This window comes from Pseudorasbora parva, chromosome 4 (genome assembly GCF_024679245.1).
Source record: "Pseudorasbora parva isolate DD20220531a chromosome 4, ASM2467924v1, whole genome shotgun sequence".
Classification (NCBI taxonomy): Eukaryota; Metazoa; Chordata; class Actinopteri; order Cypriniformes; family Gobionidae; genus Pseudorasbora; species Pseudorasbora parva.
In genome coordinates, this window is record NC_090175.1 from 16,145,187 (window position 1) to 16,157,425 (window position 12,239).

A 12,239-nucleotide genomic window follows, 5' to 3' on the forward strand; every position below is an offset into this window, starting at 1 on the left:
TATTTGCGTAAGCAGACTTTAGAAGATTGAATATCAAAAGAATGTGTTTTATTATATTGATCATATTAAATGGAAAAAACAAAGTGTTTTTAAAGACCAATATAGAAAATGAAATTCTGCAAAGGATGTTACGAATAAAAGAACAGGTCTCCATCTCTGTGCTAAAACAGGTTATTCTGACTCTTTTAATTGGCACAGACATTGGCATAGTATGACATTTTCAAACTATGATCGAATTTTTATTCTTTCAAAGTCCTAATAAAATAGATTTATTTTTGACAGGTGGTATTATTTAAAGCTGCTGGTTTTGTCAATAACAATCTGTGTTGACAGTCTCTATATGGACCCGTGAGAGACTACATGAGCTACAATGTGCATTTTATAACACATAATTACCTATTATTGATCTTACAAATGATTGAACTAACAGGCGGTTTCTCTTTCAGTCAAAACATTTCTTTTCAAGCATTGCCAGTGGAGGACGCTCTGCTACTGACAACCAGCATGAGAGACATGTAATGTGTTATATATGAACAGAAAAATGAGAAACCTTTGTTTGTTGTGGATTTTAAATGGATTATTTTACCATGAAAATAAATGCTGATTGGCTCACAATATTGCTAGCCACGTTTATAATGCAAGCACACAGTTGTTAAAACTAATATTTTTCTCTTTTATTTAACAATCATCACATCTGAATACTATAGGCTAATGTATTTTTTAATTGATGACCATGATAGAAGTTGGTGGTGGACACATTTCTATTGCATTGAGGAAATTCCTTCTGATAAAGTAAATAAATAGGCCTAGGCCTACTAAAAACCGCCATAATCTGCTTTAATTGTATCCAGCGAGTCATTATGGTTTATCAAAATTAACAGTCCTGGACATGTTAATTTTGATAAACTATTCTGGATATGTTTGTTGTAAGTCTAATTGTTACTGATAGAACTATAGGGCTTCCGGAATGTTGCACCTTCGATTTTACGCATATAAGCCTAATATGAGGGAACCAACGTCCAATTGAAATTCATTAATAACGATCATCCGTCGAAGTAATTAACATCCCCGATGATAAACACAGGAACAATACCCTAATCAGCGACCGGTCTGAATTTGACTACCCACGGTGCTCCGCGTGGTCCGCGCGCAGCAGGCCTGCTGGGCCGTGTGTGGCTATGGAAACAGGGCGCGCCTAATTACACGGAGAAATCCTTCACCCGCTCGAGCGAGCGGAGCGAGGCATTGTACGGCGTCGCTTTTCTTCCCGTCAGTCTTTCAGCAAGGCTAGATTGGCGCTGGCCCCGGGGTTTGTGGGAACCGGGACAGCCCTTTCACGCAAGCCCTCCTCAGGTCGACATTATTACACGGCCAATTAAGTCAGTTCAACGGGCTCGAACTTGAGCAAACAGCAGGAGCGATTGTTTTCCGCAGCCCTCCCCAACTAGCCTTGCTAATTACTCCGTGGACTGCACCTAACCAGGATTCAGGAGGGGTCTGACCCCCTAATTAAAGCTTGAACCTCCCTAAAAGAAGTTGAAAGGTTGGTGGGGTCTTAAAACTATATTTTTGTTTTTACGTTAAAAGTAGGCCAATAGTTACATAAATGTAGGCTATGTGTGTGTGTATGGTCCTAAACTCCGCGCTATGGGGACCGAATGTCCCCACAAATATATCATTCTTTTTTGACCTTGTGGGTAACGTTAGCCTACTTGATATTCTGATATTATTTTAGTCTTGTGTTATTTAACAGATGAGAGAGTCCTTTAATGCTGATGTAACCAGCAGAAGACACAAGCCGGGTTTAAATCCCAGTTGTGCAGGTGGGGATTGTTGTAATATTACAACGTGCCTCTATTAGAACTATACGCTATTACATTCTATACTTGTATTCATCTTATCGAGAAACCAGGAGAAAGAAGTAAATAAAGACTGAGAGTGTGCTCAGAAAGGATTAATAATTATGTTTTGAACTATGCTGTATAACTGTGTTTACACTGTATTAATGAAACACAACAACATAATTGTACTAGACATGTGAAAGTAATATGGGGGGAAATAAATACTCTGAACCCCAAGTGGATTTACATAAACTGAGAGAGTTAAAAAGTGCTAGTTTGTGACTGCTCTCCCCTATTACAGGTCCTTCTAAAAAAAATAGCATACTGTGATAAAGTTCATTATTTTCCATAATGTAATGATAAAAATTAAACTTTCATATATTTTAGATTCATTGCACACCAACTGAAATATTTCAGGTCTTTTATTGTTTTAATACTGATGATTTTGGCATACAGCTCATGAAAACCCAAAATCTAAAAAAATTAGCATATTTCATCCGACCAATAAAAGAAAAGTGTTTTTAATACATAAAAAGTCAACCTTCAAATAATTATGTTCAGTTATGTACTCAATAATTGGTCGGGAATATTTTTGCAGAAATTACTGCTTCAATGCGGCGTGGCATGGAGGCGATCGGCCTGTGGCACTGCTGAGGTGTTATGGAGGCCCAGAATGCTTCGATAGCGGCCCTAAGCTCATCCAGAGTGTTAGGTCTTGCGTCTCTCAACTTTCTCTTCACAATATCCCACAGATTCTCTATGGGGTTCAGGTCAGGAGAGTTGGCAGGCCAATTGAGCACATTAATACCATGGTCAGTAAACCATTTACCAGTGGTTTTGGCACTGTGAGCAGGTGCCAGGTCGTGCTGAAAAATCTCCATAAAGCTTTTCAGCAGATGGAAGCATGAAGTGCTCCAAAATCTCCTGATAGCTAGCTGCATTGACCCTGCCCCTGATAAAACACAGTGGACCAACACCAGCAGCTGACATGGCACCCCAGACCATCACTGACTGTGGGTACTTGACACTGGACTTCAGGCATTTTGGCATTTCCTTCTCCCCGGTCTTCCTCCAGACTCTGGCACCTTGATTTCCGAATGACATGCAAAATTTGAACAACAGTCCAGTGGTGCTTCTCTGTAGCCCAGGTCAGGCGCTTCTGCCTCTGTTTCTGGTTCAAAAGTGTCTTGACCTGGGGAATGCGGCACCTGTAGCCCATTTCCTGCACACGCCTGTGCACGGTGGCTCTGGATGTTTCTACTCCAGACTCAGTCCACTGCTTCCGCAGGTCCCCCAAGGTCTGGAATCGGTCCTTCTCCACAATCTTCCTCAGGGTCCGGTCACCTCATCTCGTTGTGCAGTGTTTTTGCCACACTTTTTCCTTCCCACAGACTTCCCACTGAGGTGTCTTGATACAGCACTCTGGGAACAGCCTATTCATTCAGAAATTTATTTCTGTGTCTTATCCTCTCGCTTTGAGGGTGTCAATGATGGCCTTCTGGACAGGGTCGGGTCAGCAGTCTTACCCATGATTGCGGGTTTTGAATCTTTTGCAGGTGTTTAGAGTTAATTAGTTGATTCAGATGATTAGGTGAATAGCTTGTTTAGAGAACCTTTTCATGATATGCTAATTTTTTAAGATAGGAATTTTGGGTTTTCATTAGCTGTATGCCAAAATCATCAATATTTCAGTTGGTTTGCAATGAATCTAAAATATATGAAAGTTTAATTTTTATCATTACATTATGGAAAATAATGAACTTTATCACAATATGCTAATTTTTTGAGAAGGACCTGTATATCATCAAGTAAAACAGCTTCTATATCATACTTAATTGTTTTTTTTTTTATTGTAAAAATGCAGAATGTTTTCTGTGATGGGTAGGTTTAGTGTAAGGGGATAGAATATATAATTTGTTCAGTGTGAAAATCGTTATGTTTATGGTTTGTGTGGTCCTGGTATTCCCTTAGTTATGCCCCCACAAGTAAAGCTAACAATACCAGTGAATTTTGACTTTGTGGGGGCTTTTTTTGGTCCCATTAGGGAACAAGCTTATAAATCACACAGAATTGAAAAAAATTGAAAAAAATGCTGAATGTTTTCTGTGATGGGTTTAGGGGTAAAGTTAGTGTAGGGAATAGAACATACAGTGTGTACAGTATTAAATGTGTCTATGGAGAGTCCCCATAAAACATGGAAGCCCCTGTGTGTGTGTGTGTGTGTGTGTGTGTGTGTGTGTGTGTGTGTGTGTGTGTGTGTGTGTGTGTGTGTGTGTGTGTGTGTGTGTGTGTGTGTGTGTGTGTGTGTGCGTGCGTGCGTGTACGTGTGTGTGTGCGTGTGTGACTGCTTTCCATATTTTTGGGGATGAATACCTAAGTGAGCTAAGCCTGACAGAATCTCACAAACCCTTTATTTCACATATGTAAATTCATAAAAAGCATACAATTCAGATCTGCAAAATATGCTGGGATGTACAATGATAAAACATAAGCACTGTCAATATTTGTCTCATCAAATCATTAGTTAATTTTATTTGCTGTTAAAATTTCCCAATTAAACGGCATTGACGGATTTTATCAACTAAAATATGATGAGCAGAAGTGATGTTTGCTTATGTTTTCTGATCAAATAATGGTTTCCGTTACAAACAGGCCCCGAGGTGACCAACTTAAAACAGGTGACTCGTTTTGGAAGGAAAACAAACACAAGAGGGGGATTTGGGTTCGAGGCAGCTGTGGATCCTGCACGCTCAGCTGGTGCCGCACAAAGAAACAGGTGACGGCCAAGGGTTGTTTGCCTGCGAGGGTGCCGCCGCGTGCTGCTTTCCCCAGGAACGAGCTCTCTCAGTAAAATCCGCACCTGGCCTGGTGGTCTTGGCAACATCGGACCACCTCTAGCAGATGTTCGTCTCTTTTGTCGCCGACTTCGCGGTGGCTGCTCCGCGAGACAAAACTGCGGTGAGAGGTGCTCCTGCCACAGAACGCTAATCAAAAGATGACTAACATTCTTCCCCCTTTACCCCACACTTCCAGAGAGTGTGAGAGGCCACTTTCAGAGTGGGGAGCTTGGATGGGTAATTGTGCATGATTAGCAATTTTAATTACCAGGTGCTCGGGGTCCCATCTGAGAGAGTGTAAACAGGATAGCACTCACAGCTCCTTGAACATCCCACATGACAGTCCGTTGCTGTGTGTGTGTGTGTGTGTGTGTGTGTGTGTGTGTGTGTTGACTCGAGAGACATATTCCTAGTGACTGTTAAGACATTTCCTCAGGCCGTGACCCTTTTGATTCATTCCCTTTTTGTATACTGTCCAAGCACTTATTGTTAGTGAAAGCAAACTGGTGCTTGCACACTTTTCAGAAAAAGAGCCACAGCCAGCCATGATCGCAATCCAAGGAAATTAGGATTTCACTTTAAAGCGGCTTTCTTCTTTGCCAGGTGTGTTAACCTTGCAAATTGTGCCGTTTGTTTTTTAGTTTGAATGACACAAGGATGTCTTCTCAGTAAAAGACTTGTTTTCATAGCAAGTTTCTAATGGAGAAAATGGGTGACAGTTCTTTGTTCAGGAATATCTTGTTTTTGAATCAAAAGAGCGAAGAGTGCACAAGGCTAAGGTGCCTCTTTAAGTGAAAAGAAGTACCGTCTCACAATGACACACGCATATCTAATACAACATACATAAAAAATGAGTGTTTGTGTGTGTGTGTATTGACCCTATCAACTTCTTGTTCTCATTTAGAGCGGGAACGCAGCCTTGAGCGGCATTCAGACCATGGTACGGTACACTATCGACCGGGCTTGCTCATCAAAGACAAACTCAATTCATCAACACAATATGTAGAATTCATGTATTTGAGCTCTGCTGCCAGATATCACCCATAGGGCAAAGTCATTAGGGCACAAACCTACTAAGAACTGTTCTGAAAGACCTGAAGAGAGTCTTTTGTATCACAGTCCAGTAAATACAGGTGTTTAAAGGTGAAGAGAAGAATGTAAGAGGAACGTTGCATGATTTTCGTGGAAACCAGTGTCCTTGCATAATATTACTTTTTTTTCTTAAACAAAATACTTTTTCTCAATATGTGCAAGGGGAAAAATAGCTCATTATGTTAGTGAGTTCAACTGTGTGTTTGTGTGTGCAGGATCGTCTCATGAGTCCCTCTGCTGCGGCGATCATACGTGATGAAGCTTTACTCGGTCACCTGATCCGGGATGAAAGTTGCCCTTTGGCTGTGTGACAGACAGGTAGAAAAGGACACTCACACTAGTCTGATGGTATAGTGAATTAACGGAACAATACAGGTCAAATTAAAGGCTTTTACTTAGTCACACTGATACACACACAAACACAAACCTGGTTAGGGATATCTAAGGGGTTTCATGGGCACTGCATCAGTTTACAGTAGAGTAGGAATGATGGACTAAGATACTGGAAAGACTGATTAATAAGACATTATTTGGCTATTTTGAGATTATCGCCCACTTGATTAACAGATTTGGTAGAAATCATTCTAATTAATTTAAATCAGTGTAATTTATTGACAGTCTTGTCAATGCATAATTGTCTTGAGTAAGTTAATATTGTTTTAAAATAAGGACTAATTTAAATGTAAAAATATTTTTGAGACTCACTTGCTGTGATTAAATTGTATTATGTACACTACCATATACAAGTTACAACAAAAAAAGAAATTAATACTTTTATTCAGCAAGGATGCATTATATAGATCAAAACTAGCTTTTAATGTTACAAAAGGATTCTATTTCAAATAAAAACTGTACTTTTGAACGTTCTGTTCATCAAAGAATCAATGAAAAATGACTGAAATCTTATTTTTGCAGAAATCACGGTTTCATACAAATTCACTTTTAACTATGACTTTGCCTCAATAAACTCCTAATTATTGTTTATTAATTGTTAGTAAGGTAGAGGTTAAGTTTATTATGAGGTAGGATTAAGAGATGTAGGATGTTCATGCAGAATAAGGCATTAATGTGTGCTTTATGAGTACTATTAAAGTATTAAAACAACTAGTTAATTGTTAAAATTGGTCCCAAAAAATGTGTTATCAAAATGTTTCTTGAGCATCAAATCAGCATATTAGAATGATTTCTGAAGGGTCATGTGACACTCAAGACTGAAGTAATGATAATTGATCAGAATATTGCCCTCTATTGTTGATCAATAGTTTAAGTATTTTTGTTTGCTTAATTTGTATTGGAGAATTGTAGCATGTTAACCTAGATGAGCATTTGAGAAGGATGGCTCGATTCCTGGCTGTTTGGCGCATCAGTCTAGGGCCCATGCTGATTGCTAATGGCCTAATCCATATCACATTACAAACAGGATGATTAAGTGCTGTCTCACAGTAGGATTATCATGGGATTATTATGGGATCAGTGATATCTCTGATCTGTGAGACACTCTCTCTCGTCAAGTACCCTCCCTGAGGTACATCATATCGCATCAGATACACATCGACACACACTTCAATCAGGTAACCTGCAGACAGAATATTCCCATTGCTGTCGTAATTGAAACTGATGATTATGATTTATGGAGTGTTGCAGGATGTCAGTGACATGTTCGAAATCATTACGTTTTTGGTGATTTTTCAGGATTTCTAAAAGCAAAAACACATATGAGACACCATAAAGATAATTAAGTGTCAACCCGTCCACTCAGTAGAATTGTAAAACAGTGGCTCTCTTGGTTGCATTTTCTCATTATTGCCTCCCTGAAAGGTTTTATCGGTTTCATCAGAAGGAAGGTTAACGTGAGACGGTTGATGTTTGACTTCAGTAAATGCTGAAGGCCGCTTGGTGCCGTGCAGATCCATAGATCCTAAACCAACCAGAACATGATCCCTGGAACCCTCCTGTTCTCACGTTGGATTGGTTTACAGATGATTGACATCTTTTGGCAAGGCTCTCAAGATCTAAGGAATTCTGGGATGCTTTGGCTATAGTGACTTGTCGCACGTCGCACAGGTGTATGTGATGGTTTTATTTGTTAGTATCACCTGTCACGATGGAGTTGCTGTCCGCTCAGCTGCTTCGCTGAACACAATAGATTATGAAGAAGTAGACTAACAGGTTTTGCAGCTTTTGATCTGTACTACAGTTCATATGCGTTATAGGGTTTGAATCTGTAGATGAAGACTTTTATTAACTGGAAAACTGACAAACCCTGTTTGGTTGTGATGCACTACTACTTCTGAATGATTCTGAATGTATTCATATTTATGGAAGCCCATTTCTTCCACATAAGAAATAAAAAGACTTCATGACATAAAAAGGAAATTGACATCCTAAGCAAAAATTATGAGTTGAAAAATCGAAAAGATGGTCAGAAATATGAGAAAAAAAGTAAAAAATGATGATAAAGTCATTCTCATGGCTACAAATTGACAAATTGAAATGAGTTCATTTCTGTGCCAAATACACTCCTTCAGGGTTCGTATAAGTCTCGTAAAGTTTTTTTAGTATACGGACTACCTACGGACTACCGGCGCATACGGGAACTTGACTTTCAACTTCGTCAACACCCCTTTTTTGGGGAAAATAAACTAGACTTCCCATAATTTTATTTGAATTAATTAATTAAATAATTAATTACCTAGACTTCCCATAGACTTCAAATACAAAATAGCGGAACAAAACAACATCCCTACACAGCCGACAGGCTTAAATAACTTAAGAAGTTACAAAGATTAAACATGTCAAGTAAATTATATGTCCAGCCTGCCTGCCAAGAGCGTGAAAGATACATCCACACACTTAATTTAGTCAATTTAAAAAACATGTCCCTTTATTATCCCACTGTCAAATCAGTGTAACAAATGAATAATTTTTGTTTGTTTTTGCAAGTAAATATCTTTAAATGTATATATTATGTCTTTATATTTAGAGTATATTTATCTGAGTGCACCATACAACTAGCCTGACTTAGCTTCTGATAGGATCTTCCGTACTTCATGATTGAAAAACAAAGCTAAAGGTGCCCTAGAATGATTTGAAACAATATGTTAAATTGTTCTCTGATATCTACATAGAGGGTATGTGGCTTATTTAACGGAAGAAAATGTCCAGATACAGTTTTACAGGTCCATTTACAACCCTATAAATTGTCCCTAGGATGTAATGCTCTGTTTTTGCCTTATTTGGAAGGGGCATGAATATAAATTTTGAGCTCTGCTCTGATTGGCTTATTTCAGCAGCTCACAGCTCAGAGCTGTTCAGAGAAGCGACTCGTGAGTCCTGACCGTCCTGACACAACACAGACCGACTAAATGACGACACTAAGCAAAACATCTCAAATGGAGATTGATAAAATGCAGCTTACTTGTTTATTTGGTGTTTTTAGATCATTCACGCACGAGAAAGATTTCAGTAATTAAATCCCCCAAACAGAGCTTTTCCGTGAAAAGAAACCCGTATATACTCCAGTTTTTATCTAAACATGTCCAATCTGGCAACCATATGCACGCTCTCTCTCGCGCGCGCACGGACGATCTGAAAACATTATTAGGATATTGCATGTTTATATAACGTTACTCACAATGTAGGTTAACATTACGCAGTGACTGTGATGTAGTCTAATCTGAAATACAAATAGGCAAAAACATAATAGGAAACACCATACTTCAGTTCTAAAAAATATAAATATATAACTTACATTTTTACAAAATGAATAGCCTTGTCAAATGACTATCGGTTTAACTTATATGAACAAACGAATGATCTTGAATTAAATTGTTGTGGTATCGGATTATAAACATCAACCATGACTGTTGACATTTTTTATCTGTGGGAAGGATATGTAAAGTCCTCACGTCTCCTGAACAGCCTGGAACATAAGTGTGTCCATGCGAGCAGCTTGTTTTGATTTGCTACATTTCCGCCTGACAATGAACATGTTTGCAAATGTTGGGGGCGTGCATATTAATAATCCCCAATGTTTGCGTCACGGTTGGCGTTATGTTGAGAAGCACTTTTTTCCCGTTGTGTTATGGATGCACGAGATTTACATAAGAAGTAGGAGGCAATGGTGTTTGAGACTCACAGTATGTGATGTCCATGTACTGAACTCTTATTATTTCACCGTGGCAAGGTTATTCAATTTTTCATTCTAGGGCACCTTTAAATTATTCACTGCCTTGCGTGGTGTCTCTGTCAGGTACGAGTAAATGTCCGAGTAAGACACCTCTGGCCACTGGGTGGGGTTGTAACAACAATTTGATGGTGGGAGAATGAAGGCACATGTTTTTTATATTAACCAAATTAAGTGTGTAGATATACCTTTCATGCTCTTGGCAGGCAGGCTGGACATAAAATTACTTCACATGTTTAATCTTAGTGATTTCTTAAGTTATTCAAGCCTGTCGACTGTGAATGTGCTTTGTTTTGTTCTGCTATTTTGTAATGAAGTCAATACGGACTACTGGCACTTTTCCCCTAAAAGTGGGCATGAATCTGTTCAGAGACATACTATGACGCTGCGCCGGTTGTGCGTATGGCCCTGTATGACATCATAAAGTGCGTAATCCCTTGTATGGGCATTTCTCCGGGTAGAGCGTGTGCACACATCAACCAGATCAGGAGCAAGAACATCAACAACAAGCTTCATTTGGGTTACGGGAGCCGTCGACAGCGCTGTCATTTTATTTTTAGACCATAAAATCAACAATGTCACTAAAGAAGTGTGTTTCTGGTTGTGAGAGAAATATGACCTTTCTGACTGAATATGACTGAGCTTCCCAAATAACCCAACTACATCAAATGTTTTGTTGGCAATCGGCGTGCATATAATGTAAACAACACGAACATATAGTGAATCGAAAGTTATCCAGGGAGTCTGTGTGTGCTTGAGATTCTTAAGCTCCGTCCGCTGCACGCCTTTACAAGTTCGGCTATTTTCAGAAAGAAGCGGTATACAGCGTAACTGTCTTATATAAATACAGAAAAAAAAATCTAACTAAAGACTCTTTGGAGATATGAAGGATGCAATACTCTACAGGAAATCGAGATTAACATGAAATTGGCAGAAACTGTGTTATGCCTCCTTTAATATTCTATATAAAACAAATTATGTTACTTGAAATAAACAAGAAAATACATATTTCTGAGCTGGGTGATATTCATAAAAAGCCTTCCAGAAAATATAGGAGCACACACAGACTCGTGGTGTATTTTTTTGGTTTCAGATCAGGGGCCTCTCCACTCAAAAGGGGGCACTGTTACTGCATTACAGATTACACAGTATTATCAGGGAGCGTTCTGAATTACAAATATATACATTCATGTAATAAAATGTTTTTTTAATACCAGCCCAATCACTTTAGCCATTGAAGTATGATTCCTCAATAGCCAATAGGGCTGCTCGTCCCATCCTGCTACTGTTATTATTTCAGCCATGCTGAAAAGTAAAAAGTGAAAAGAGTAATATTTAGCACTTCTCAGGTGATTGTTAGACACTATGCTAGTCTACAAAAAGAAACATACTAAATAACAAACAAAAACTAAATTTGAATACTTTAGTTCAATGATCAGCTCCATTTTCAGCAGGTAGTCCTGAAGACATGAATGAAAAGTGCAAAATTAAAGTTGGCAGTATATATTTCAAAACCAACTTTAATTTTGCACTTTTCATTCATGTTTTCAGGACTACCTGCTATATATTAGTTTGTACATACAGTGTGTATGTATATATAACATTATGTATCACAATAGAAAACAGTAATTGTAGGTTATTTTATTTTATATAAGTATATTTCACAATAATTCTATTTTTCCTGTTTTCTAATCAAGTAAAGGTATAGCCTCAGTGAGTATTAGAGACTTCTTTCTAAAACATAAAAAAAACATACAGACCCCAAATATAGAGAAAGAGATGAAATGAATGAAGATGCATAAAAACAGGAAAAAAGGGAAAAGAAAGAGAAAAAAGCTGCCAGGAAACCAGCTTTGTAAGGTGTTTTATTTTTTTTGTCCTCCTGATGTTTCTTCCCCGCTACAGTATAGCAGTGTATCCTGGGTCGCTGCACCTTGCATATCAGCACCTTCCCTACCTTAGTGCATATTTCTGTTCATCTGACATTAGGCTCCGGTTCAGTCCCAAAAGCCTCCTGCACCCTGCTGGGTTTGCTCCATTAGATACTCCCTACACACTTTGTCTGTCATACTAAAAGCCAAGCCTGGGGAGCAAGGAGAGGTTAAAAGGTACGAAATGAGCCTCAGACGAAAAGAGCAGGTGATTTAGGAAGCTGATTGCTCTGATCTGATTGGGCAAGTGGTTGAATTGAGGTATCTCTCATCTCACTGTACCAGTATATGTTAGACTGGATGGTCATCACTAAGGTCATTGTCTTTACGTTGAATGTGAGTCATTATTATC

At 38.7% G+C, this 12,239-nt stretch overlaps 2 long non-coding RNA genes across 2 annotated transcripts in view; one reads left to right on the plus strand and one right to left on the minus strand.

Moving 5' to 3' along the window:
* The window catches only part of LOC137073937 (uncharacterized), a 189,382-nt gene that overhangs the window by 13,117 nt on the left and 164,026 nt on the right, over positions 1 to 12,239 (minus strand). The gene's annotated exons all lie outside the window — the stretch shown is intronic.
* LOC137073936 (uncharacterized) lies at positions 1,058 to 8,115 on the plus strand. Its single transcript, XR_010904830.1, has 4 exons — positions 1,058 to 1,543; positions 4,494 to 4,799; positions 5,986 to 6,088; positions 7,589 to 8,115. It is a non-coding gene; the product is annotated as an uncharacterized lncRNA (long non-coding RNA).